We start from the raw sequence: 26534 nt of genomic DNA on the forward strand, positions 1-26534 counted from the left end.
CCTTCTGGGCAGCACAGCTGGGCCTAGTGTTTCTAATCAGTCAAGGTTCATTCAGTCCTCCCAAACTCACACCCCAGTGCTACAAACAGTCTGGGAAGTGAAAGTCTCTGTGGCCCTCTGCTGAGGGCCCAGTCATACCTAGCTAGCCCAAGGGGTCCCCACTGAACATTTTTGTGGAGCTTGTCCAGAGGTGTAAACACTTTAAACAGGTTACTCCCTAATCCAAGATTTTTCTTCAGAATCTTCTAGGTTGTGTCAGGATGACCCCTGTTCTGCCCCAAGTCTTCTTGATTTTTCACCAGTCTATGTTTGCCTGGAAATTGGTTCTATTTGTGGGGAGAAATAGTAGCGTTTAAAATTTATTAACCTACTCTGCCATCTTCCCAAAATTCTTGATCAAAAAGTTCTCTTCTTCAGTGAATATGTGTGTTTCTTTTACCATTAGGCCAATTCTGTTTTTTTTAAGAATTATTTTCTTCAGTATTTTTTGTGTCTGCTGTTACCAAACTATTAATTTTCCTTTCATAATTTTCTTGCATCATTCTCATTCCCTCACCCTGCCAATTTTTCCTTAATTACATCACTTTCTTTAAAATTTCCAAGAATTCTTGGTGTCCAATTAGCAATTTTGAAGATTTGCTTTTAAATGTGTCCATTTCACATCTTTTTCTAAGTTTTTATCTTGCTCTTCCCTGCTAGCATAGTGTCTTTTTATAATTAAACTTTTTTTGCTGTTGTTTGTTCATTTCTCCAGCCTTTCTCTTGACTTTGAACTTCATATTTTCCCCATAAAACTGGTTTAATTGCTGCTCTTTAAAAAAATGTTCCTTTACTTTAAAATATATGTTGCTTTATGAATCATGTTCGGAGAGGAAAATCAGAAGAAAAGGGAAAAACCATGGGAGGGAGGGGGAAAGAAAGAAAAAAGAGTAAACATAGCATGTGTTGATTTACATTCAATCTACATAGTTCTTTTTCTGGATGCCGATAGAATTTTCTGTCCAAAGCCTATTGGGATTTCTTTAACTGAACCACTGAGAAGAACCAAGTATTTCATAGTTGATCATCACACATTCTTGATATTATTGTGCACAATGTTTTCCTGGTTCTGCTTGTTTCACATAGCATCAGTTTATGAAAATCATTTTAGACCTTTCTAAAATCAGCTTGTTCATCACTTTTGTAGAATAATAATATTATATTACCTTTATATACTACAGTTTATTCAGCCATTCCCCAACTGATTGGCATCTACTCATTTTCCAATTTTTTATTACCACAAAAAGAGCTTCTACAAACATTTTTGCACATGTGGGTCCTTTTCCCTCCATTATGATTTCCTTAGAATGGGAATACAGACCTAGTAGTGGCACTACTGGGTGGAAGGGTATGCACAGTTTTATAGTTCTTTGGGCATGATTCCAGATTGTTCTCCAGAACAGTTGGATCATTTCACAACTCTACCAACAATACATAATGTCCCAGTTAACCCACATCCCCTCCAATATTTCTCATTATCTTTTCCTGTCATTTTAGCCAATCTAAGAGGTGTGACTTGGTACCTCTGAGCTGTTTTAATTTATATTTTTCTAATCAATGGTGATTTAGAACATTTTTATATGACTATAGATGGCTGAACTTTATATTAAAGTTGGGCTCTGCATGGGAACAATTCAGGATTCTTTCTCCAGCTGTTTTCAAAGCTATTTGTAGGGTTTTGCAAGTATTTAACACTTCCAAAAAAGGTATGATCTGAAAAGAGATGTGGTTACTGTTCTCCTGGCCTGTGCTCTGGTATGTATCATGAAGGGTCCCTGCCCTACAGTCTCAAACATTAGCACTCCTCTTGGTTTTGGCACTGTGATCAGGTACTCTGTTTTTATGCAGCCACCTTGTCAAGTGTTCCTCTTTGCCTTGGAACTGCAGGGCCCCTGTTCCTTTGTGACCCAACACAAACATTTCTCTCTGCACTGGAACTGTGGACAACAAAATTACCAGTCAGCATAAGCTGCACTGTGTAACAGCAATGAGACAGCTCTAATATCTTCCAGACTATTTCCTAACCATCCATCACTGGGCTGAGAGCTCCTACAACTGTTGCTACTGCTGCTATTGTTTTTATTGTCAAATACATTGCTCCAAACAGATTTAAACCTGAGTGCCACAGACCTCTCCTACTGTTCTCCTAACTTTTCTTAGACTGGAAAAATGTCTCATTCTGACCATTTGTTAGGTCTTCTGCTCTTAAATGTGATTTAGGTATTTCTTTTAAAATTATTTGATGGGAAACATTGAGAGATCTCAGCTGAATTATTACTGCTAATCCATCATCTTGGCTTTTTCTCATCCCCCATAATTCTTAAATTATTTCTTCTTTATCCATTTTCCATGTCAATTGTTTTTATGAGATAGCTTACCTTTTCTTGTCTTTTTTCAATTTTTTCACTTTGTTCTAGTATTTCTTATTGTTTCATGGAATATCATTGATTTATGTTCCTTGATATTCAATAATTTTTCAGTTGTGTCTGACTCTTCATGACTCCATTTGGAATTTTCTTGGCAAAGACACTGGAGTAGTTTGCCCTTTACTCCTCCAGCTCATTTTGAAGATGAGAAAACCAAGGCAAACAGGGTTAAGTGCCTTGTCTATGGTCAAACCACAAGTAAATGATATAGGACATATTTGAACTCAAGAAGACAAGTCTGGCAGTTGGCACGGAGAGATGACGCCAAGGTGTCAGTGAGGGGAGCTGGGTCCTGTGCACTAGGGTGAATTGCTCTGTCGGGTACTGCAAGTGGGATTCTCCCATAGATTGCTGACCCACAGTCTGTGCATGCACAGTAGTATCCCCTTTCAAATACATAAAGGCCTCCATTAGGCTTTCCATAGGAGGTATTGGCAGCAGTTCTCACTCCCTCAGAACACCCAGCTCTCTCTCTTCTCCATTGAATTTCTCCATAACATCAATGAATACCTTGCTGTTCCTGATGAGCCTCCCCTAGATATCCACTTTAATCCTTCAGGTTATCTTTTGTTGGCTTCAGAAGAAAAGGCTTCAGTACTGAAACACAATGCAAAAATACAGAGACAAGAAGGAGCCAACGTTTGTCTGCTGTCCCTCAAACAACTTAAAAACAAAATTTCCCTGGATCAACACAAAAGGCATAGCCTTGGCATCATATAGACTGGAGAATGAGGGCTGGTTTGATCCATGGTGCCTGCTTCAGGGACTGTGCCAAAAGGCTTTGTTTATGGGGGTATATCCTAGCCATGGGAAAGTCATAGATTTAGTCTCTTCAGTAAAGCTATGGTGATTTCTGTGAAGAACAAGTAGACTTTAAAAGGATGTATGAAGTCCATGTGAAGGTGGACAACAGCCTGGAGTATCAACCTGTGAAGTGTGTTATAATAATTAATGCTACTGGAGCCTGGTCTGGGCATTTAGCAGAGCTAGCTGGTATTGGCATTGGGTCCCCAGGCACTTTGCAAGGCACCAGATTTCCTGTGGAGCCAAGAAAAAGGTATGTGTATGTTTGGCATTGCCCACAGGGGCCTGGCTTGGAGGCCCTGTTACTTACATACTATTTCAGATGAGAAGAATTAGGTGCCTACTACTTTAGTAGCTGTAGTCCCATGGAGGAAGAAGAACCAGATACTTAAGATCTAGAAGTAGATCATGACTTCTTTTAGTAAAAGGGGTGGCCCAGAGAATTCCAGCTTTCAATTCCCTGAGGGTCTGGAGCACCTGGGCTGGCTTCTATGATTATAGCACATTTGACCAGAATGGCATAGTGGGCCCCCATCCACTGGTCTCCAACATATATTTGGCCTCAGGCTTCAGTGGCCATGGGCTACAATATGCCCCTACTGTGGAACGCACTGTGGCAGAAATACTGCTGAAAGGAAATTTCAACACTATTGATCTTAACCTATTCTCCTTTAACCGATTCTATCAGGGTGAAAAGGTCTTGGAGAACAATATCATTTAAGTTTGTCTGTCTACCTCTTTGTTCAAGGGGAAGAAATTACTGATAGAAATATTCTCAGAAAGTTAAGGCCAGCAGGCAAGTCTTATAATACTTAGGCCTTCTGCTCTGCTGTCTCTGAACTACCCAAGCACTAGGAGGAAACAGGCAACTGAGCCTTGTTCTCAGGGCTTCTTCCTGATCATAGTTGGAGCTTACTCCCAACAGAAAATCAACTGGTCACCGTACATCAAGAATGCTGAAAGGTCCAGTGCTAGTTCTTTAGTTGGTACCTGTCCAAAGAATTTCTCAATGACACAATAATCAAGGTCTGGGCATTTTGGGATAGTCTCTACTCAAACCTGTTGATATTACTTTATCCTATTCATCAATCAATAAACCCAGTTAACTCCTTCCCCACCAACACACTGTACCCTCTTCTTTAAAGCCAAGATTAGGTCCTTTGATAAATACCAGCTGTACCTGACTTTTCAGGGCATGAAAATGGAGCTTTTCCTCAAGACTATTGTTGTGTTATACTTTCTGACTCCTCAGTCATCATTGCTGTGGCTGCTAGCTAGGAACCCATAGTCCTTAAAAAACGGTGTGAGGAAAGCAAGCAGGGAGGAATTAGAGTGCAAGAATGAGTTAAATTTGCTACTAATACTACCCATTGACCATAGCTCAATATTTATATGTGAATTCCTTTGCAGAAAAACACTAATTGTAAAGCCCGATTTTTATCCAGTGAATATGTGCCAATTTTTTTGCCAAGTAAAACTTGTTATAGGGTAAGCAAAAAATAGATAAGTCTTCCTGAATGCAGACCCAGAACCCAATCTTCTGTACCACTTTGGCACCCTAATTTCTTTTTAGTCTATTCTAATTGTCAAAGAGTCTGCTACTTAAGTTGTGTAGTAAGCTATTGATTGTCTTTCCTAATCTTCTAAAAGTCGTTTTTTAAAATTAAAATACATGCAAAGATAGTTTTCACCATTCATCCTTGAAAAAAACCTGTATTCCAAAATTTTTTCACTCCCTTTCCCTCATCCCATCCCCTAGAAAGCAACTGATCCAATATATGTTAAACATGTCCAATTCTTCTATACATATTTCAAGATTTATTATGTTGCACAAGAAAAATGAGATTTAAAAAATGAGAAAGAAAGAAAAAAGCAAGCAAAAAAAACAATAAAAACATCCAAATATTGTGTTGTGATCCACATTCACTTAGTTCCCAAAGTCTCCTTTCTGGATGCAGATGGCTCTCTTCATCACAAGTCCATTGTTATTGGTCTGAATCATCTCATTTTTTAAAAGAATCAAGTCCATCAGAATCGATTATCACATAATCTTGTTGGCACTGTGTATGATGTTCTCTTGGTTCTATTCACCTCAGCATCAGTTCAGGCAAGTTTCTCCAGACCTTTCTGAAATCATCTTGCTGAGCATTTCTTATAGAGCAATACTATTTCATAACATAACTTATTCAGCCATTCCTCAATTGATGGGCATCCAATACAGTAAAACTCTTCTTAAGTTATGCCCCATGGACAAAACTTTATTAAACATATACTAATCACTACACCAAGCAATAGAAGGGCAAAGAACACAGAAGAGAAAAAAAATCACCGTTTTTGCTTTTAAGGAGTCCACAGTTTTCCTCTCTCACAGGGAGAGACAATATACAACTATGACAAACAAGCTATAATAAATTGGATATTATCTGGGGTGGGAAATCAGAAAGGCTTCTATTTTTCCATTTATTTCCTCTCATGTATTCATTTTACCTGAAAAATAATGTTTAACTCCTTTACATACTCTTGCCTAATTTGTTCTAGGGATTAAAGTTGAATTAGCATTCAATTTATGCCATACACCTCCCTAGAAGCACACCTCTTCATCATAGACATTTGTTTCTTCATTTGTCCAGCTTTACCTCATAAACTTGGTTCTTCATGTTGAAGTTCAAGCACTTTTAGAGGGAATGTGTAGATTTTGTTTTCTTTTTGCTTATTTTTTTGCCCTTTTGATATTTTTCCTCTTTAATTAAGTGCTGAGTTCTTCAAAGATCTCAGAGGTGACTCCGATCAGGCTTTCAACACTCCTCCATTTTTCTAGTCTGAGCTTTACAAATTCCTGACATAGTTTTGTGTCTAGGTAAAACAAATGTAGGCTTGCTCCTAAGTTGAGGCTCCAATAGTTTGATTTTTTTGCTTTTGTTTTTGATTTTATTTTTGTTTTTACCAACCTCAGTTCCCCATCAGAAGACTTCCTAGATTTCAAGATTATTGGATTCCTTTTGTAATGAGCTTCCTATTCAGCTATAGACTTCAGACCTGGATGGGAGTTAAAACTAAGACACTGCTCCGGCATTAGAATCATACAACTACTGTTTGCTTCTCTTCCTGCTCCAGAGCCTCAAGTGGGTATTTCTTGCTCTATTGCAATTACCGACAAATCATGCAGTTCCTTCCTTAGTCCACTCTAGATCTCTGTTTTACCTAGCTCTGGAATAATATTGACAGATCTGTCAGTTGCCCTCTGTTCTTTCTCATTGCAATATCAGGTCTATCCTACTGGATCTGAGATTGCTTTTTGCTCTAATATATTCCGGTGGACCCTAGTATAGCCTACATGCCCAAATGTTTTATATGGCTCCTTCCTGGCTAGCCTCAAATCTTAAAGTATATATACATATGTTTTCCTACAATGATCTGGACTGTGAACATGATACATTGTTTAGAGAACTGTTAAGATCTGTTTGAGGACTAAGGCTACATGGCATTGTGATCCTTTAGCTCATTAGTAGGTAACTTCAAAAACTCAACCAAGTGGTAAATTAAATAACTTTTTGGAGACTGAAATAAATAGATAAGTTGGTTTCATAATTAAAAGTTAGAATTCTTGAGATTTACCTCAGATAGGAATAATGAATCATTGAACTCCAAAAAGTTCTGTTGACTACTGAACACTGGTGACTAACCCTTATTATCCTTCACACTGGTGAATTACCTAAGATACCCAGAAGTGGTTGAGAAGGCAACAGAAGCTAAATGAAAAGACAAGCAAGGATAGTCATCTGAGAAAAAAGATTTTAGGTACTGTTTGCTTGGGAAACTACTGATTAACTAGACATAGAGTGAAGTTTATTGACTAGACATAGACTGAACAAGAATTTCTTTAGAACATACTATTTGGGAGGCATTGTACTAGGCTCTGAAAACTGTATACTTCCCTTAAGTTCTACCTACAGTTTTGAGAGAGATAAAATTTTCTTGGCTCCCATGGTTTTGAGGGGAAAGTGGCAAATAAAGACAAGTCTTTTTGCTTCTTTAAATAAGTTGAAACTATTCAGGAAATGCAGCATTCTGACAAGTAACTAGCTGGATGAACTTATTTATATTGCTATGAGAACACATGTGAGGCCTTGTAGTTCTCTGGTTTAAGAGAGGTGCTTATTATCTCAATAGCATAATACCACCCCAACACTCTCTTAAGAGATTTTGAGTTAAAAGATCTTGTCACTGTTTTTATCATTTTTAGAGTAGAGGAGAAATGTATTTGTTCAGCAAGAGAGTGGTGAAGAACATAAACAGTTAGCAAAGAAATTTCTTTGTGAGTTGTGCATTGTTTGTGAGGGATTCAACAGTATATAAAGGTCTACAGTTCAGAGCTGTGAGTTCCTATGAGAATGTAAAATGATCTTATTCATGTTTTTCTTTACTAGATTCTTGTAAGTGGGTTTCCACTTCTTCCATATGACCCTGAATTATGGGATAACTTGATTTGATTATTTTTGTATGGTCCTTTATTAATTGTGATATGTTGATTATTTTAGATTTTGTCTTTTCATTGAGTAAATGTTTAATATTTAAAATTAAGTGTGTCATCTATGATTAATTCCACATAAAAGCAAAGCACACAAGAGGAGGCTGAGGAATTATAGGGGCAAAAAGGGTTAATCTAATCTCTCACAATATATTTGAGTTATAGCCACATGGTGTAGTCCTTCACTTAGATTTGCCAGTGTCCAGGTCATTTGGATGAGTGAATGTCAAACTATCAGCCAAGGTGAAATTTTGACTGGAATAAAGCTGTTCTGATTATCCTTTCCATCCTCTTCATTTTTTCATATGAACACTAATAGATATCAAGAATATGAGTTGTTTGAAAAATCAGATACCACAGTCTTGGACCAATCCTTTATGTCAACTGTGACTGACTTAAATGTCTTGAGCCAAGAAGGACAAGGTGGGGAGACAGAAAGACAAAGAATTTCAAACTGATATATATATATATATATAATAGCTTATCTTCGATTTTAGACAAGATCTTTAACTTTATTCACTGAAAAGGCTTTTAATCTTTCTGACTTTTTCTTCTAACAAGAAGCAAAATAGAAAAAAATTTTTTCATCTCTCTGCCCCCTGGCTCTGCCTCTTTTCAGTCTCTGATGGAAGTGATAATGAGTGATAAGTTGCCCCCATATAGGCAGTCCTTACAAAACAGAAGGAAAATATGTCCATAAGCTAGACACCATGGCTAGGGCAGTCAGCCCAAGATGACTGATTAATTGTGATTTGATGGATAAAGTTGTGGCTGCTAAGCTACAACAAAATTAGTCTTGTAATTTGTGAAGACTTCGTTATCTCCCAGTACTCCCCAACCTGATTTACTGTAGAACCTGAAATCCCTTCCATAAAATGCACAAATATTTATAATTTGCCTTCAGGGAGGTCACATTTAAGAAGGGAAATATACTATTTAGAAGGTGCTCAGAGCTCAGAACATGCTATTTCTCCCCAACCTGTGTTTCCTCAGAATTTAGCACAGTACCTGGTATAAAGTGAGAGTTTAAAAAATGCTTTTTTTTACTGACTGACTGACTGACTACTATGTCAGAAGAGCTCTTTTCAGAGAACAGGGGAGATGGCAGGCAGTGTTGAGATAATAGTATGGGGAAGGGAAAGTACTGGAACATGAAACATTGACATCATATGGAAAGTATAGACCAAGATGATAAAGAAGAGGGATCTGGGCAGTGGATACCTGGTAGGGTAAGGGTGGGATCCAGCTGTTCAAAATGGAGAGAAATATGTAAAATAAAATGAGGTTGTCTATTGCTTAAGGCTGAACCTGTTTCTGAAACTTTCACTGCTAAAATTGCTGCAGATACTTCTGAATTCTAGGCTTTTAGCAATACAAAATCTTATTTAATAGAGAACACAAAAATAAAAACTGAAATATTTTATAAGGCTTAAGAATTTACAAAACTTTCTTTGCATATATATATATATATATGTATATATGCATTAGATATAGCATATATCTATATAGTAGACTTTATATAGCAGATAGCATAATATATTATTATATCCATTTAATAGATGAACTAAGGTGCAGAGAAATAATTTACCCATAATCAATGAGCATCACTGAAAAATAGCATAATAAGTCTAAAGTAAAAAGGGATCTCAGAAGCCATCCAGTAGTCTTTCATTATATAAAAGTTAAAAATTGTAAAGGGCTGAAACTCTTAAGAGGTGTGGTTGAATCAGACAACCAAACACTTAAGGCTAATTACCTATTGGACAATAACCCTATTATTATATACTTGGAAAAACATCCCTTCTCACTATTCCCTGCTGCCTTGATCTTTTGGTGTATACAGATAATCATAGGAGGAATTAGAGGGTGGAGTGAGACGAGCCAGACTCATTTGGTCCCAGGATGGAGAGGAGAAAAGTGTGGCAATTCTGAATTCTAGATCCTTGGCAAAACTCCTGGCAGTTTTGTTCATCTCCTTCACTCCTCCCCCTAAAGAATAAGACTTTTACTTATTCTAACTCAGGCTGATCCTGAGGCCTCTAGGGAGCTAGGCCGGACTTCACAAAATATAACAGATAAAGTTAAATAATTTGCCCATGGTCACATCAGAGACAGGATTGGAAGCCAAATCATCTGACTTCAAAGCTGGTGCTTTTTCAATTATACCTTACGACTTACTTAACATGCATCTTTCTACTTTGAGGCTAATATTCTTTCCACTGTTTTACCACACTACTTATAAATGGACATATTGGCTATTTTCAAATTTAGATTTTTACTTTTATTCTGAACTTAATTGACACCAAATATATATTGGATATTTCAAATACACTTGAACACAGTGATGAAAGTATGAAGGGTATTTTAAAGGCTAGGCATGAAACCAACTCAACATGATATGAAATATAGCAATCCCTACAAATATGCCTACTCCAAAACATTCACAAGTCACTTTTTGTGAGAACTTTTTATCTCTTGGTTTTGTTTTTCAAAACATTCTACTTTGTTTGCTTAAGGGTAGTAATCTCAGAGAAGACTGACATAAGGGAAAAATAAAGTGTCTCAGCCAATCTCTTAGGGAGTCTCTTTGATAGGGAGAGATACTGAGGGGCCCTATAGGGAAGAATTTACAAAGTATGTATATGTTATAGTATGCAATGAGAGATCTAGAGCAAGTCAGTCTATCAAGACAAGACAAAATCATAATGTATTTTTTTTTAGATTTGCAGAATATTAAGAACAAAAAAGGACCTCAGTTATTATTTGGTTCAATATTCTTAGATAAAGATGGAGTTTTGGATGAATTAAGACAGGATCTGGATTTTCTGAATTGAATTTGCTTGAACTATATTACACTATTTCCATCCTAAATACTACTTTAAAAAGTTGAACAAAGTGGAGTTTGGGAAGGAGAGAAACCAAAAAAGTCTCTATTCATTTCTTTTCCCTACATAGCTAAACAGTAAAATAGGCACATTTTCTTGTTTAAAGGTGGAATCAATACCATCCCATCTCATCTCATTTTATCTCACTACCCTAGCTAAATTAGAACATATATTAATCAAAAAACCTTAGATCAAGTGTTTTTAATCTGGGATTTTCAGTGTGTGTGTGTGTGTGTGCGTATAAATAGAGAAATTATAGATAGCAATATTTGAATATGTTTTCCTTTGTTATGTAGTATATTTCATTTTATGAATTTATAACTATTCTGGAAAAGGGTATATAAGTTTTATAAGACTGTGAAGGGATCCACCACCACAAAAAACTTAAGAATTCTTGCCTTGAACTAAGTGCTTTTAAGTCTTTGAAAGTCATCTGAAGTGAAATGATGTTAGACAAGAATTTGTTTCATCAGTTATAGGATTTTGTAGTGGTCGCTGAGTTTTCCATGAAAGCAATAAGGTAGTTGGAGGCTATTTCAGAAACTGGAGTATGAGTGTTTTTTTAGTACAGTACTGAGGTGTAATGATCTTAGGAGATCTCATCTTTAGCCAGGTCCCTTTGTCAAGAAGAAATATTTCCAGTTTCAAGGCATTTTCTGGATGCTGAACTTTGCATATTCCCATTATTGACCCAAATGTCATGTACAGATTATTGGGAGCCAAGGACAATTTAAGCATATGTCTTTACAAGGATCCCAGAAAAAAGACTATGTCATGCCTAAAGAGAATTTTTTGAAAACTGCGTTAATGAGAGGAAAGGACTGCCAGAAACCAGGAAACATGTGTTTCTCTTCGCCATAGATGATGTACAAAAGTAACCCCCCCTTTTTTGGCCTCTAGACATACTTGTGGGAGATTCACAGAGCTTTAGGATGGTGTTGTGGTGGTGAAATTTTTAATCAACTGTTTTTATGATACCACTCTAATAGAGCCATTTTCTACCAAAATACTTCTAAAAGGTTGGCAACAGTTTTATGCCACTGAATCCCCAAAGTACTGACCCATGATATAGTTTTATTCTTTCTCATGCTGGTACCAGACTAACCCTAAGGAGTTCTAATTCCCTTAACATTCTAGGATGTCAACTTTTCTTTGCTTTCTTTAACAAGGACAAGAAGAAAAAAAAAGTTTTACTAAGGAATTATAAGGGGACAACGGCAAGGCACTAGCAGGACAGCAATGGCTGCGCTACGTCTGGACTCTGAGACTCTGAGGCTCTAAGAATAAGTGTCTCGCTGGTGTCCCCCGCAGTCTGTAGAGGAAGTCCAGTAACACCATCCAGCCCCACCCCCCACAAAAAGCAGACCATTTGTTTTTCTTCTTACTTTATTTTCTTTGATTCTGCTCTGACAAAATGAGCAAAAAATTTAAAGGATTCTAACCATTCTAACTGCTTCTATATGTATAGAGAGCAGATTTTAAACCCCAAGGAGACTAAAAACAGACTATTTCCAGAATGATATGCTCCTCAACACACAAAACTCTCATAGAAGAAATCAAAAAGGCTTTCAAAAGAGAGCTAGAAGAAAAATGAGAAAAGGAAAGGGAAGCTTGGCAAGAGAGTCTGGATAAGTCATCCCACTCATTTAAAGACAGAGTGGATAAAGAAATCAAATACTTGAAAAACAAAATTAGTGAATTGGAAAAGGTAAACAACTCTAAGGAAAACAGAATTAGTGAGTTGGAAAATGAAAAGAGCTCTCTGAAAAATAAAATTGGCAAAATTGAAAAAAAAATCCATAGAACAAAACAACTCACTTAAAAACTCAAATGGACAATTACAAAAAGATATTAAAAAGTGAGTGAAGAAAATACATCATTGACAATCAGAATCAAAAAAATAGAAGTGAATGACTTGAGACACCAAGAATCAGTCAAGCAAAACCAAAAAAATGAAACAATGGAAAAAAATGTCAAGTATCTTCTTGGGAAGACAACAGACCTGGAAAATAGATCCAGGAGAGACAAACTGAAAAATATGAGGGAAAAAGAGCCTGGACACTATTTTCCAGGGAATCATCAAAGAGATGTGTTAGTAACAGAGGTTAAAATAGACACTGAAAGAATTCATCGATCACCTACTGAAAGGGACCCTAAAATCAAAACACCAAGAAATATAGTGGCCAAGTTCAAGAACTTGGAAAAAATATTGTGAGCTGCTAGGAAAAAAAGAAAAAACAATTCAAATATGGAGTAGCCACAATAAGGATTACTCAGCATCTAGAAACATCCACATTAAAGGATCAAAGGGCCTGGAAAATGATATTCCGAAAGGCTAAGGAACTTGGTATGCAGCCCAAGAATACTTACCCAGCAAAAATGAACATCTTTTTCCAACATTAGGGATAAAAATTCATTATTCGGAAAAAACTGTTGGGAAAACTGGAAATTAGTATGGCAGAAATTAGATATGGATCCACACTTAACACCATATACCAAGATAAGATCAAAATGGGTCCATGATTTAGGCATAAAGAGGGAGATAATAAATAGATTAGAGGAACAGAGGATAATCTACCTCTCAGACTTGTGGAGGAGGAAGGAATTTATGACCAGAGGAGAACTAGAGATCATTATTGATCACAAAATAGAAGATTTTGATTACATCAAACTAAAAAGTTTCTGTACAAATAATACTAATGCAAACAAGATTAGAAGGGAAGTAACAAATTGGGAAAATATTTTTAAAAACAAAGGTTCTGACAAAGGTCTCATTTCCAAAATATATAGAGAACTGACCCTAATTTATAAGAAACCGAACCATTCTCCAATTGATAAATGGTCAAAGGATATGAACAGACAATTCTCAGAGGAAGAAATTGAAACTATATCCACTCATATGAAAGAGTGTTCCAAATCACTACTGATCAGAGAAATGCAAATTAAGACCACTCTGAGATACCACTACACACCTGTCAGATTGGCTAAGATGACAGGAACAAATAATGACAAATGTTGGAGGGGATGTGGGGAAATTGGGACACTAATACATTGCTGGTGGAGTTGCGAAAGAATCCAGCCATTCTGGAGAGCAATCTGGAATTATGCCCAAAAAGTTATCAAACTGTGCATACCCTTTGACCCAGCAGCGCTACTACTGGGATTATATCCCAAAGAAATACTAAAGAACGGAAAGAAACATATATGTGCCAAAATGTTTGTGGCAGCTCTTTTTGTTGTAGCTAGAAACTGGAAGATGAATGGATGTCCATCAGTTGGAGAATGGTTGGGTAAATTGTGGTATATGAAGGTTATGGAATATTATTGCTCTGTAAGAAATGACCAGCAGGAGGAATATAGAGAGGCCTGGAGAGACTTAAATCAACTGATGCTGAGTGAAATGAGCAGAACCAGAAGATCACTGTACACTTCAACAACAATACTGTATGAGGATGTATTCTGATGGAAGTGGAAATCTTCAACATAAAGAAGATCCAACTCACTTCCAGTTGATCAATGATGGACAGAGGTAGCTACACCCAGAGAAGAAACACTGGGAGGGGAATGTAAATTGTTAGCACTAATATCTGTCTGCCCAGGTTGCATGTACCTTCGGATTCTAATGTTTATTGTGCAACAAGAAAATGATATTCACACACATGTATTGTACCTAGACTATATTGTAACACATGTAAAATGTATGGGATTGCCTGTCGTCGGGGGGAGGGAATATAGGGAGGGGGGGTAATTTGGAAAAATGAATACAAGGGATAATATTATAAAATATATATATATAATAAAAAATGTTCTGTCAAAAAAAAAAATGAACATCTTTTTCCAGGGAAGAAAATGGACATTCAACAAAATAAATGAATTCCATCTATTCTTGAAGAAAAAACCATATATAAACAAAAAGTTTGTAACCATTTTAGACATCATTAGAATATCAGGAGCTTCTCCAGTACCTTCCTCCATTATGTCATCCTAGGTGCCTGCCTCCATTATGTCATCCTCATCCTAGGTTCCTCCCCCCATTAGGTCATCCCCATTATGTCATGGGTCTTGTAACCCTATAATTAGAATTAAAATCTACTTGCAAGGAAATGAATATGTCAGTCATAGGCCCTTACTGTTTTATAAAATATTGCTCTGGCTTCAACTGCCTTAACCTTATATTCTTATCAGTCTTTGATCTTGTTTTATGTTTGAAGTATGTAAGGGAATATGCTGGAAAACTTTTTGTAAAAAAAGTTTTTGTAGGATTTAAATAGCTCAATATTTTACAGTGAAACAAATGAGATGAGAGGAATGATGGATAACATGCTTATAAAAAAAAGTGCAAGAAAGCCTTTGAAAGGAAATTATCTGAAAGGAATATGAAACACAAATCATTTCCATGGTACAGACTGATATAGCTGTTTTCTATAGCTCTCTGAGTATATAGATAGATATCAGAAGTATGAGCTCTAGTACAGCTCCAGTGTCATATTTTCAGAAAAGAGAATGTCACGGAGAGGAATAGTGGAGAAGTTTTGTTTGTTTGTGTGTGTATGTGTATGTGTGTGTGTGTGTGTGTGTGTGTGTCTGTGTGTGTGTCTGTGTCTGTGTCTCTCTGTGTGTATGTATGTGTCAGAGAAACAGACAAAGAGAGAGAGAGACAGAGACAATGTGTGTATGTGTAAAACAAAAAAAATGAAAAAATGAAAGTTTACCTCCATGATAATTTTTCTTCCTTACTACATTTCAAACAGCCTGCTAAAATTTTCTTTATTTCCATATAATTTCCAGGTTGAAGTTTTAGAGAAAGATGTGTAAGATGCTTAAAGGGATTTGTCTCAAAATGGACAACTATCCCGAGGTGATAGTGCTTCTTGCATTGCTCAGTGTGAGGACCATACTGTGTGTGTGTGGGGGAAATAACAGCAAACCCCCCCCAAAACTGGGGAATTGTTAAGGGACAGGTCAATTCTCCTGGAGCCTTCACATCTGTGAATCATAACATTTGAAGGAGTTGCAAAGCAGCCTTTGCTGACATAGGCATTGCAGATTGAGAATGAGATAAATTGGAGGTAGAGGAAAGAGGAAAGAGGTTGGACAACACAAAGGGCTCTCAGAACAGCAATGGCCTCTCAATCAGAGAACAACAACAGCTTCTAAGTCTCCTTGTATCATCCTCTCACAAGAGAAGATCCATTCTACAGGTTCTGAGTTGGATCTCCAGCAGCCACTGTCAAGGGCTTCCATGTATTCCAACAGGTCTCCCATGTATTACAACAGAACATGTAATAGAGATAAAAAATGTAGAAACTAGAGTTCAAAATTTCTAAGGTAAATATACATCACATGGTATTACCTTCTCAAGGGATGTTTAAAGGTAACTAAATTTTAAACCACAGATAATGTCAACATTTTGGACATTTTTGTCAACAATTTTATTAACAATTTTTACATTTTGTCTGGCTTCTTTTAAATTTGAGGGAAAATAATTCAAAAAGTGCATCATTATTAAATTTGCAAAGTTTAACATATACATTAAATAGCATTTCCAGTCTCTAAGTCTTTGTGCTTTTGGTAATTACTTAGCCCATTCCATCTAGTCTTTGCAAGAGGTCTCCCTAGCTAATGTCAAGAATGATTAATTGACTTTAACTGGTTTGGACTTTATCCATAAACTATATGTACATAAAGTGGAAGAAGGTGTCCCATACTACACTAATTTTTAATGGGATCAATATCCTGGGTTTACTTGTATTTCACCATATTTAGCATAACTGGCAAGAATTAGAAAATATTGTGCATATTTTCCCATTCCTGGAAGGAATGCTTCCAATTCCTGGAATGGGTTTGAAGATAAATTCTACTACATGTATTGTGAAGGCTTTCTGTCTCTAAATGAGTACTGTTATCTATGAGGTATATAGGGTGTTCGGAAAAGACTAACACTTTTGCTATGAGGGCTTCCTGAAACCTTTTCAGGATTACTTATCCATCTTTAGTGGCCAACTTAGTCCAATTACCACATGTGGTTATTAGTAGAAGCTATGGGGGCGGAGCCAAGATGGCGGAGAAGATACACGCGATTTTGTGAGCTCCCTTCTTCCCTCAATACCAATCAGTTAAATCAGCCTCAAAAATAACGCTGGACTGATAGAAACCACAAGGACTGGAAGCACAACTTACCAGCTGAAGAGAATCTGGAGTTTCAACAGAAAAGGTCAGTTCCCGGGGGAGGAAGAAAAAAGGCCAGCACAGACAGGGTTAGGTGCTAGTACACTGTGGCGAACTAGCTGGGGAGAACTTTGGGATCAGAGAAGCCACTGAGATAGAAGAATCTGGCACAGGCTGTTAGCTCTTCTCTGCTTATAAAACAGCAGTTCAGAAGAGAAATCAAGTCACTTTAAAATATAAAGCCAGATACTAGAACCACCCCAATCCGGAAGTGACCTAACACATCTCGGCATGGCTGTGAAAACCGCCTTCAGCTGTCCAGGGCTTCACCTTGGGGTAGTTAAGACCTTGAAAAGCAGGGACACAGCCCAAGGCAACATATGATTCACATAGTGCCTGGCTTGGCTGTGGAACTCAGCCACGGAAGTCCCAGAGAAGCAGAACCTTTGAAATAGGGACTGCAGTTTCTGGGCAGACCCTTCCAGTTTGAGCGCAGGGGCTTTTCATGTCAGCTGCTGATATCCACGCCCCACAGGACGCATTGGCTGGGCTTTGTGTCACCTTTACTGTTTAGTCTTAAACCTCAGGGAAGTCTCTAGGATACACAGTGGGGTCCTTCACTGGGCAACCCTCACAGTGTGCAGCCGAACTAATCACCCCTGAGGCACTTCCAGGGAGGAGGAGGGGAACTCTCTCCCAGAGCTCTCTCTTAGTTCAGGCACAGGAGCTGCTGATCTATCTGGTCTGGGAGGAAGCTGGTAAAGAAATAAATAATTTCTTACCCCAAGAACTGACCCCCCAAATTTTTTTAAAATATGAGTAGAAAGCTAAAGAGAACCATTGATTCCTTCTACACAGAGAAAGAGCGGGTATCCAACCCCGAGGAAGTAATAGCAGAGAGTCAGCAGATAACAGCCTAAAGGGGAACGATACCTGCCCCCCATCACATAACTCTCTCCTAGAAGAGACTATTAAAAAGTTAAGAGAGTTTGAAGAAAAATGGGAAGAAAAAGGAAAGAGAGGCTATGATAGAGAATAACAATGTTCTGAAATTTGACTTAGAAAAAATAAAGAATTCACAGGAGATTCAGGGAAACAAAATTGGTGAATTAGAAAAGGTGTAAAAATCACAGGATAGTAGGATTTCTGAATTGGAAAAGGAAAATAATTCTCTAAAAAAATAGGGAAATGAAAAAAAATTCAATACAGAAAAATAATTCATTTAAAAACTCAATTGGGCATATGCAAAAAGAACTAAAAAATGTGAATGAAGAAAATAACTCATTAAAAATCAGGATGGAACAAATAGAAATGAATGATTCATTGACAACCCAAGAATCAGTCAAACAAAACAAAAAAAAAAAATGAAAACCTGGAGAATAATGTCAAATAATTACTGGGAAAATCTATAGACCTGGAAAATAGATCTAGGAGAGATAATCTGAGGATCTTTGGACTTCCCGAAAACTATGACCAAAAAAAAAAAGAGCCTAGATTCTATTTTACAGGAAATCATCAAAGAGAACTGTATAGAGATAATAGAAACAGAAGGGAAAATAGGCATCAAAAGATTTCATCGAAAACCTTCTGAAAAAGAACCTAAAAAAAGAACTCCACGGAATATTGTGGCTAAGCAGCTAGAAAAAAGCAATTCAAATATCAAGGGGCCACAATAAGGGTCACTCAAGATCTGGCTGCCTCCACATTAAAAGATCGAAGGGCCTGGAACCCGATATTCCAAAGGGCAAAAGATGAAGGATTGCAACCAAGAATAACTACCCAGCTCAATTTAGCATTTTCTTCCATGGAAGAAGATGGTCATTCAATGAAACAGAGTAATTCCATTTGTTTCTAAGATAAAAACCAGACTTAAACAAAAAATTTGATCTACATCCCCAAGACTGAAGAGAAACAGAAAAAGGTAAACAGAACTCTTGAGAACGGTATCTCTGTTGTGGATATATAGAAAGTGCACATGGATAATTTGATTTTAATGATATAAAAAGGAGGTATAGTAAAGGGAAGGGGGTAGTATCAGAAAAAGGGGAAGGAGTGATAAAAAGAGGGAAACTACATCCCAGGAAGAGGCATAGAAAATACACCATATCTGAGGGAATTTAGAGAGGGGGAGAAACATTGTGTGAATCTTACTCTCATCAGAAGAGGCTCAAAGAGTAAATAATTGACATATTTGTTTTTCAGAGAATTTTCTCTCACCTCATTAAAAGGGGGGAGAGGAAAAGGGAAAAGGAAAAGGAGAATAAGGGAATGGACTTGGAAGGAGGGGGGAGGGACACTAAAAAAGGGAGGGCTGTGCATCACAAGTGGGGTCTATAAATTAAATATTGGGGAAGGGGTTCAGGGGGGTCAAGGGAAAAAGCATAACCTGGGGATAATATGATGGCAGGAAATACAGAATTAGTAATTTTAAATGTAAATGTGAATGGGATGAACTCTCCCATCAAACGGAGACGGATAGCAGATTGGATCAAAAAACAGAACCCTACAATATGTTGTCTACAGGAAACACACTTAAAGCAGGGAGATACATACAGAGTAAAGGTAAAAGGTTGGAACAGAGCCTATTATGCTTCAGGTAAAGCCAAAAAAGCAGGGGTAGCTATCCTTATCTCAGATGAAGCAAAAGCAGAAAGTAGATCTCGTTAAAAAAGATAAGGAAAGAAACTATATCTTGCTGAAAGGTAGCATAAATAATGAAGCCATATCAATACTACACATATATGCACCAAGTGGTATAGCATCTAACTTTCTAAAGGAAAAGTTAAGAGAATTGCAAGAAGAAATAGACAGTAAAACTATAATAGTGGGAGATCTCAACCTTGCACTCTCAGATTTAGACAAACCACAAAACAAATAAGAAAGAAATTAAAAAAGTAAATAGAACATTAAAAAAAACTAGGTATGATAGACCTTTGGAGAAAACTGAATGGCGATAGAAAGGAATATACTTTCTTCTCAGCAGTTCATGGATCCTATACAAAAATTGACCATAAAGATCTCAAAATTAAATGTAGGAAGGCAGAAATAATAAATGCCTTCTTCTCAGATCACAATGCAATAAAAGCTACATTCAGTAAGAAGTTAGGGGTAAATAGACCAAAAAGTAATTGGAAACTGAATAATCTCATCTTAAAGAATGACTACGTGAAACAGCAAATTATAGAAACAATTAATAATTTCACCCAAGATAATGACAATGATGAGACATCATACCAAAATTTGTGGGATGCAGCCAAAGAGGTAATAAGGGGAAATTTTATATCTTTAGAGGATTATTTGAACAAAATAGAGAAAGAGAAGATTAAGGAATTGGGCCTGCAACTTAAAAAGCTAGAAAAAAAAACAAATTAAAAACCCCCAACCAAAAATCAAACTTGAAATAAAAAAATTAAAAGGAGAAATCAATAATATTGAAAGTAAAAAAATATTGAATTAATAAGTAAAACCAAGATTTAGTTTTATGAAAAAGCTAATAAAATAGATAAACCTTTGGTAAATCTTATCAGAAAAAGGAAAAAGGAAAATCAAATTTTTAGTCTTACAAATGAAAAGGGGGATCTTTCCACCAATGAAGAGGAAATTAGAGAAATAATAAGGAGTTACTTTGCCCAACTTTATGTCAACAAATTTGATAACTTAAGTGAAATGGATGACTTTCTCCAAAAATATAGGCTTCCTAGATTAACAGAGGAAGAGTTAAATTGCTAAAATAGTCCCATTTCAGAAAAAGAAATAGAACAAGCTATTAATCAACTCCCCAGGAAAACATCCCCAAGACCAGATGGATTTACATGTGAATTCTACCAAACATTTAAAGAACAATTAGCCCCAATGTTATATAAACTATTTGAAAAAATAGGGAATGAAGGAGTCCTACCAAAGTCCTTTTATGACACAGACATGCTACTGATACCTAAACCAGGTAGATCGAAAACTGAGAAAGAAAACTATAGACCAATTTCCTTAATGAATATTGATGCTAAAATCTTAAATAAGATATTAGCAAAAAGACTTCAGAAAATCATCCCCAGGATAATACATTATGATCAAGTAGGGTTTATACCAGGAATGGAGGGCTGGTTTAATATTAGGAAAACTATTAGTATAATTGAACATATTAATAATCAAATTAATAAAAACCATATGATCATCTCAATAGATGCAGAAAAAGCATTTGATAAAATTCAATATCCATTCCTACTAAAAACTCTTGAGAGTATAGCAATAAATGGACTATTTCTTAGAATAATCATGAGTGTATATATACGACCGTCAGTAAGCATAATATGCATCAGAAATATACTGGAACCTTTCCCAGTAAGATCAGAAGTGAAACAAGGTTGCCCACTATCAACATTACTATTCAATATAATACTAGAAATGCTAACCTCGGCAATAAGAGCCGAGAAAGAGATTCAAGGAATTAGAGTAGGAAATGAGGAAATCAAACTATCACTCTTTGCAGATTACATAATGGTATACTTAGAGAACCCCAAAGACGCTGCTAAAAAACTATTAGAAATAATTCAGAATTTTAGCAAAGTTTCATGATACAAAATAAATCCACATAAATCCTCAGCATTTTTATATATCACCAACAAAATGCAACAGCAAGAGAAACAAAGAGAAATTCTATTCCAAACAAATGTTGAGAGTATAAAATATTTGGGAATCCATCTACCAAAAAATAGTCAGGAATTATATGAGAAAAATTACAAAACACTTGCCACAAAAATAGTCAGATTTAAATAATTGGAAAGACATTCAGTGCTCTTGGATAGGCCGAGCGAATATAATAAAGATGACAATACTCCCCAAACTAATCTATTTATTTAGTGCTACACCAATCAGACTCCCAAGAAACTATTTTAATGACCTAGAAAAAGTAACAACAAAATTCATATAGAAGAATAAAAGGTAGAAAATTGCAAGGGAACTAATGAAAAAAAAGTCAGATGAAGGTGGTCTAGGTGTACCTGATCTAAAGCTATATTATATAGCAGCAGTCACCAAAACCATTTGGTACTGGGTAAAAACTAGACCAGTCGATCATTGGAACAGATTAGATACAAAGGACAAAAAAGGTACATCTGTAGCAATCTAGTCTTCGACAAACCCAAAGATACCAACATTAGGGATAAAAATTCATTATTTGGAAAAAAAATTGTTGGGAAAACTGGAAAGTATGGCAGAAATTAGATATGGATCCACACTTAACACCATATACCAAGATAAGATCAATATGGGTCCATGATTTAGGCATAAAGAATGAGATCATAAATAGATTAGAGGAACAGAGAATAGTCTACCTCTCAGACCTGTGGAGGAGGAAGGAATTTATGACCAGAGGAGAACTAGAGATCATTATTGATCACAAAATAGAAGATTTTGATTACATCAAACTAAAAAGTTTCTGTACAAACAATAATAATGCAAACAAGATTAGAAGGGAAGTAACAAATTGGGAAAATATTTTTAAAGTTAAAGGTTCTGATAAAGGTCTAATTTCCAAAATATATAGAGAACTGACCTAATTTAGAAGAAATCAAACCATTCTTCAATTGATAAGTGGTCAAAGGATAATGACCAGACAATTCTCAGATGATGAAATTGAAATTATATCCACTCATATGAAAGAGTGTTCCAAATCACTACTGATCAGAGAAATGCAAATTAAGACAACTGTGAGATACCACTACACACCTGTCAGATTGGCTAAGATGACAGGAACAAATAATGATGAATGTTGGTGGGGATGTGGGAAAAGTGGGACACTAATACATTGTTGGTGGAGCTGTGAAGGAATCCAACCATTCTGGAGAGCACTTTGAAACTATGCCCAAAAAGTTATCAAACTGTGCATACCCTTTGATCCAGCAGTTTTACTATTGGGTTTATATCCCAAAGAAATACTGAGGAGGGGAAAGGGAAATGTATCTGCCAAAATGTTTGTGGCAGCTCTTTTTGTAGTGCCTAGAAACTGGAAGATGAATGGTTTTCCATCAATTGGAGAATAGTTGGGTAAATTATGGTATATGAAGGTTATGGAATATTATTGCTCTGTAAGAAATGACCAGCAGGAGGAATACAGAGAGGCTTGGAGAGACTTACATCAACTGATGCTGAGTGAAATGAATAGAACCAGAAGATTGCTGTACACTTCAATGTTGTATGAGGAGGTATTCTGATGGAAGTGGATATCTTCAACATAAAGAAGATCTAACTCACTTCCAGTTGATCAATGATGGACAGAAACAACTACACCTAGAGAAGGAACACTGGGAAGTGAATGTAAATTGTTAGCACTACTGTCTATCTACCCAGGTTATTTATACCTTCGGAATCTAATACTTAATATGCAACAAGAAAATGGTATTTTCACACATATATTGTATCTAGGTTATATTGTAACACATGTAAAATGTATGGGATTGCCTGTCATCAAGGGGAGGGAGTAGAAGGAGGGAGGGGATAATGTGGAAAAATGAATACAAGCAATAATGTTATAAAAAATTTACTCATGCATATATACTGTCAAAAATTTATAACTAAAATTTAAAAAAATAAGCAGAAGCTACATCCCGGTAAACCATTTTGACAGGCAGACTAAACCAATTTGAAGTTTTGTGACAGGCCTCAAAACTGTTGGTGAGCTAGAGAAATGTCTGCTCCATGCAAGTGAAAACTTTCTCCAACATAATGGGTTTTCCCATTTGTTCCAACTATCATAAAGATAGTTGAACAGGTGTAATGGTGTGCTTAAAGATTAGTCAGCCATCAAAGATTCCAAGGTCATACATTAATTACATCCTGGGTTATCAATAGTTGTCTTGCTATTGTCTTCCACTTTAATGACTCTGGAAGAGCATGAGAATGGGTAACTCTGCCTCACTTAAATGCAATTCACACAAAAGACAAGACATCACTCAGGAGCCATTTTTGAAAAAAAAAGAAAAAACAAAGGATGAACAGCATATTTAAAGTCTATAGCGGGGAAGAAAGATTAGAAAAAAATAAAAAGGGAAGAATGATGAAGACTCTGAAAGAAATCAGAGATTCAAGATATGAATTACTAATGTAATACTGGAGAAACTGAGCAAGACAGAGATTAGAGAACAATTTAATAATTTATTAAATAGGAGAGATTTACTAGGACCAAATGGATCCATGGTTTGGTCCCAGGGATGAACAAGACTATAGTCTCAAAGAATCCAGCACTGAATGTTGGATACTTGATTCTTTTATAGGGTTACAAGACCCATGACATAATGGGGGAGGTACCTGGATAGGGATGACCTAATGGGGGTAGGAACCTAGGATGAGGATGACATAATGGAGGCAGGCACCTAGGATCACATAATGGAGAAAGGTACTGGAGAAGCTCCTGATATTCTAATAATGTCTAAAATGGATAAAGACCTTTATCCCATCAAACATTAAGAGGGAATGATTATAGCCTAAGGTTTAAGATACAAGACATTTATTCTAACATTAAGAGGGAATGGTTATAAACTGAGGCAGAGTAACTGAATAGGACAATTAGGGAAATTGGGGGGCATTAAAAGAGAAATTGTGGCACAACATTCCACACTCTTCTAACTATTAAAATCATTGAATTAACTTCCTCTAGAAGGTCTTAGCACCATAATTTTGACCAATCCTATGTAAATGAACCAAATAAAAACCAAAATAAAAGCTAAGACTTATAGCAAGGACCAGTTTCTCCCTGATATCCCCAGAGTTAATCAGCAATGCAAAGCTCGTCATTGCAATCATGTCAAGTCCTCTGCAGTTGGGGAGCATATGGACAGTTCACTGTGAGTTAGGTCTGTGGTCATTTGTGCATTTGACTCAGCCTCTGCTTACAGAGCAGCAGGGCTCAAGACAGTTATGCTGTCCATTCAGAGGGGCAACCCACTCCAGGGGAGAAGGAGGGTGAGGTTTGGTGTAGCTCTACCTGTCCCTGCCCAGAGGAACAGACAAGGCTCCAGAAAGGATCAAGCAGATTATGCAGTTAGACCAAAGCAGGCAAACTCCAAACTTTTAGAGGCCTATACCAACTGCAAAGTCCTTTTAAGTATGCTGAAATACTAATTAAGGATCTGGGGTAACAGGAGTGGAGAAACAGATCAGAGAGACTGCCAGTTCCTGAATAGGTGTCTGATTTCTGGTTGTTTCTAAAAAAATAATCCCCAAAACTGAGTCTCCCAGGCCAATTCCAACAGAACAAGGGATTTCAAAGTTAAAGCATAACCAGCAAATCAGTCCAGTAAATTTAGGCAAGGAGTAAAGGACTGTTTAAAGGACTTCAAATTAAATCTGAACTAGTAAGATACAGGGTGGGGCAGAAGTGCCTAAGAAAATACACCAGTTTCCCCAATTTCCTGTTTCTTCCTCCTTTTTTTTCCCCATGGAAAGGAATTATCAAATAACCATCCCACATATAAATCATATACATATACATAACAGACTAAAAATCCCTCAAACATAACAGCAATAGTTATACAAGTTTAACAATTTACATCCCTTAACACAGTAATACAGTTAAAATTCTAACAATTCAGCCACTTTCCCACTCCCCAATATCAATCCAAATTACATCAGGAGCAGGGGTGATGGTTTTATCAAAAACTACTTCCTGCTGAAGATGGGCAGAGATGTTCAGTCCAGAAAGGGGGATGGGTGTAATGTGGTGTGCTGACAATCAAAAATGGAACTAGGTCTCAGCAGCAAGTCAATATAACTATAATTTGACCAAATCTAGAAAAAAAAAACAAAACCCACAAATCTAAGAAAGAAAGGTTAGAACAGTCTGAGATAGAAAGACTAGTCCACAAAGACTGCTGCAAGATGTGGCCTCTCATTAGTTATAAACCTTAAAAAAACCAAAAAACAAAAAAAAACTTGATTATTCAGACACAATATCTAATAATAGATAAATGACCAGACTAAATACTTACTTGCTCAAGTATTTAGGGTATAATGATTACAGATAACCAGGTATAACATATAACCAGATTGGAAACAGCAAGGTATGACATAATTGTATTGCATTAACAGTTTCCTATTGACCATTGCTCTGCTTACAGAAATCAGTTACAAGAAGAAAAAATGCAGTGACATATTAACTACAAACCCAAGAAATTTAACCTCCAATAACAAATCCCATTAACCAAAGTTTCAGATAAATCCTAAACTGATATTTACCATAACCTTATTTTATATGAATCAGTTTGCTCCTTTTAGCCAAGAACTAGGTGGCTACAACTTGACAGAAAACAGCTGAAACACAGTTTAGAAGGAGGGGGAAAAGAAAGGATTCCACGTGGCTGATCTTCAGGTGGAATACTTTCCTTCCTCCCCCCGCCCCCACTCTACCTCCAAAGAGGCAGGAGGGAGGGGAGGTGAACTAACCTGCACTCCAGGCTAACTAGATGCTCCATAGAAGTAGCAGAGAGCAGTGTGTGGTGAGTTGAATCTTCACCTTTGAAGATAAAAGATCCCTGCCCCACCCAACCTTTAAAGTAGCAGAAAGCAGGAGGCTATAGGGAGTGGGGGAGGGGGAAGATTCCACAAAACCTACATGTCCAGCAGAGCTGTATTTGAAGCATAATTTACAATGTTGTAATATAGGTAACAAACTCTGAACCAAAGTAAATACAG

The 26534-nt window shown here is 36.6% G+C and overlaps 1 protein-coding gene and 1 pseudogene across 1 annotated transcript in view; one reads left to right on the forward strand and one right to left on the reverse strand.

The window, feature by feature from the left end:
- SHISA6 (shisa family member 6) overlaps window positions 1-26534 on the reverse strand; it is a 627719-nt gene that overhangs the window by 239806 nt on the left and 361379 nt on the right. The gene's annotated exons all lie outside the window — the stretch shown is intronic.
- On the forward strand, window positions 2724-3990 carry LOC141538626 (FAD-dependent oxidoreductase domain-containing protein 1 pseudogene; annotated as a pseudogene).

This window comes from Sminthopsis crassicaudata, chromosome 4, assembly GCF_048593235.1.
Source record: "Sminthopsis crassicaudata isolate SCR6 chromosome 4, ASM4859323v1, whole genome shotgun sequence".
Lineage (NCBI taxonomy): Eukaryota > Metazoa > Chordata > Mammalia > Dasyuromorphia > Dasyuridae > Sminthopsis > Sminthopsis crassicaudata.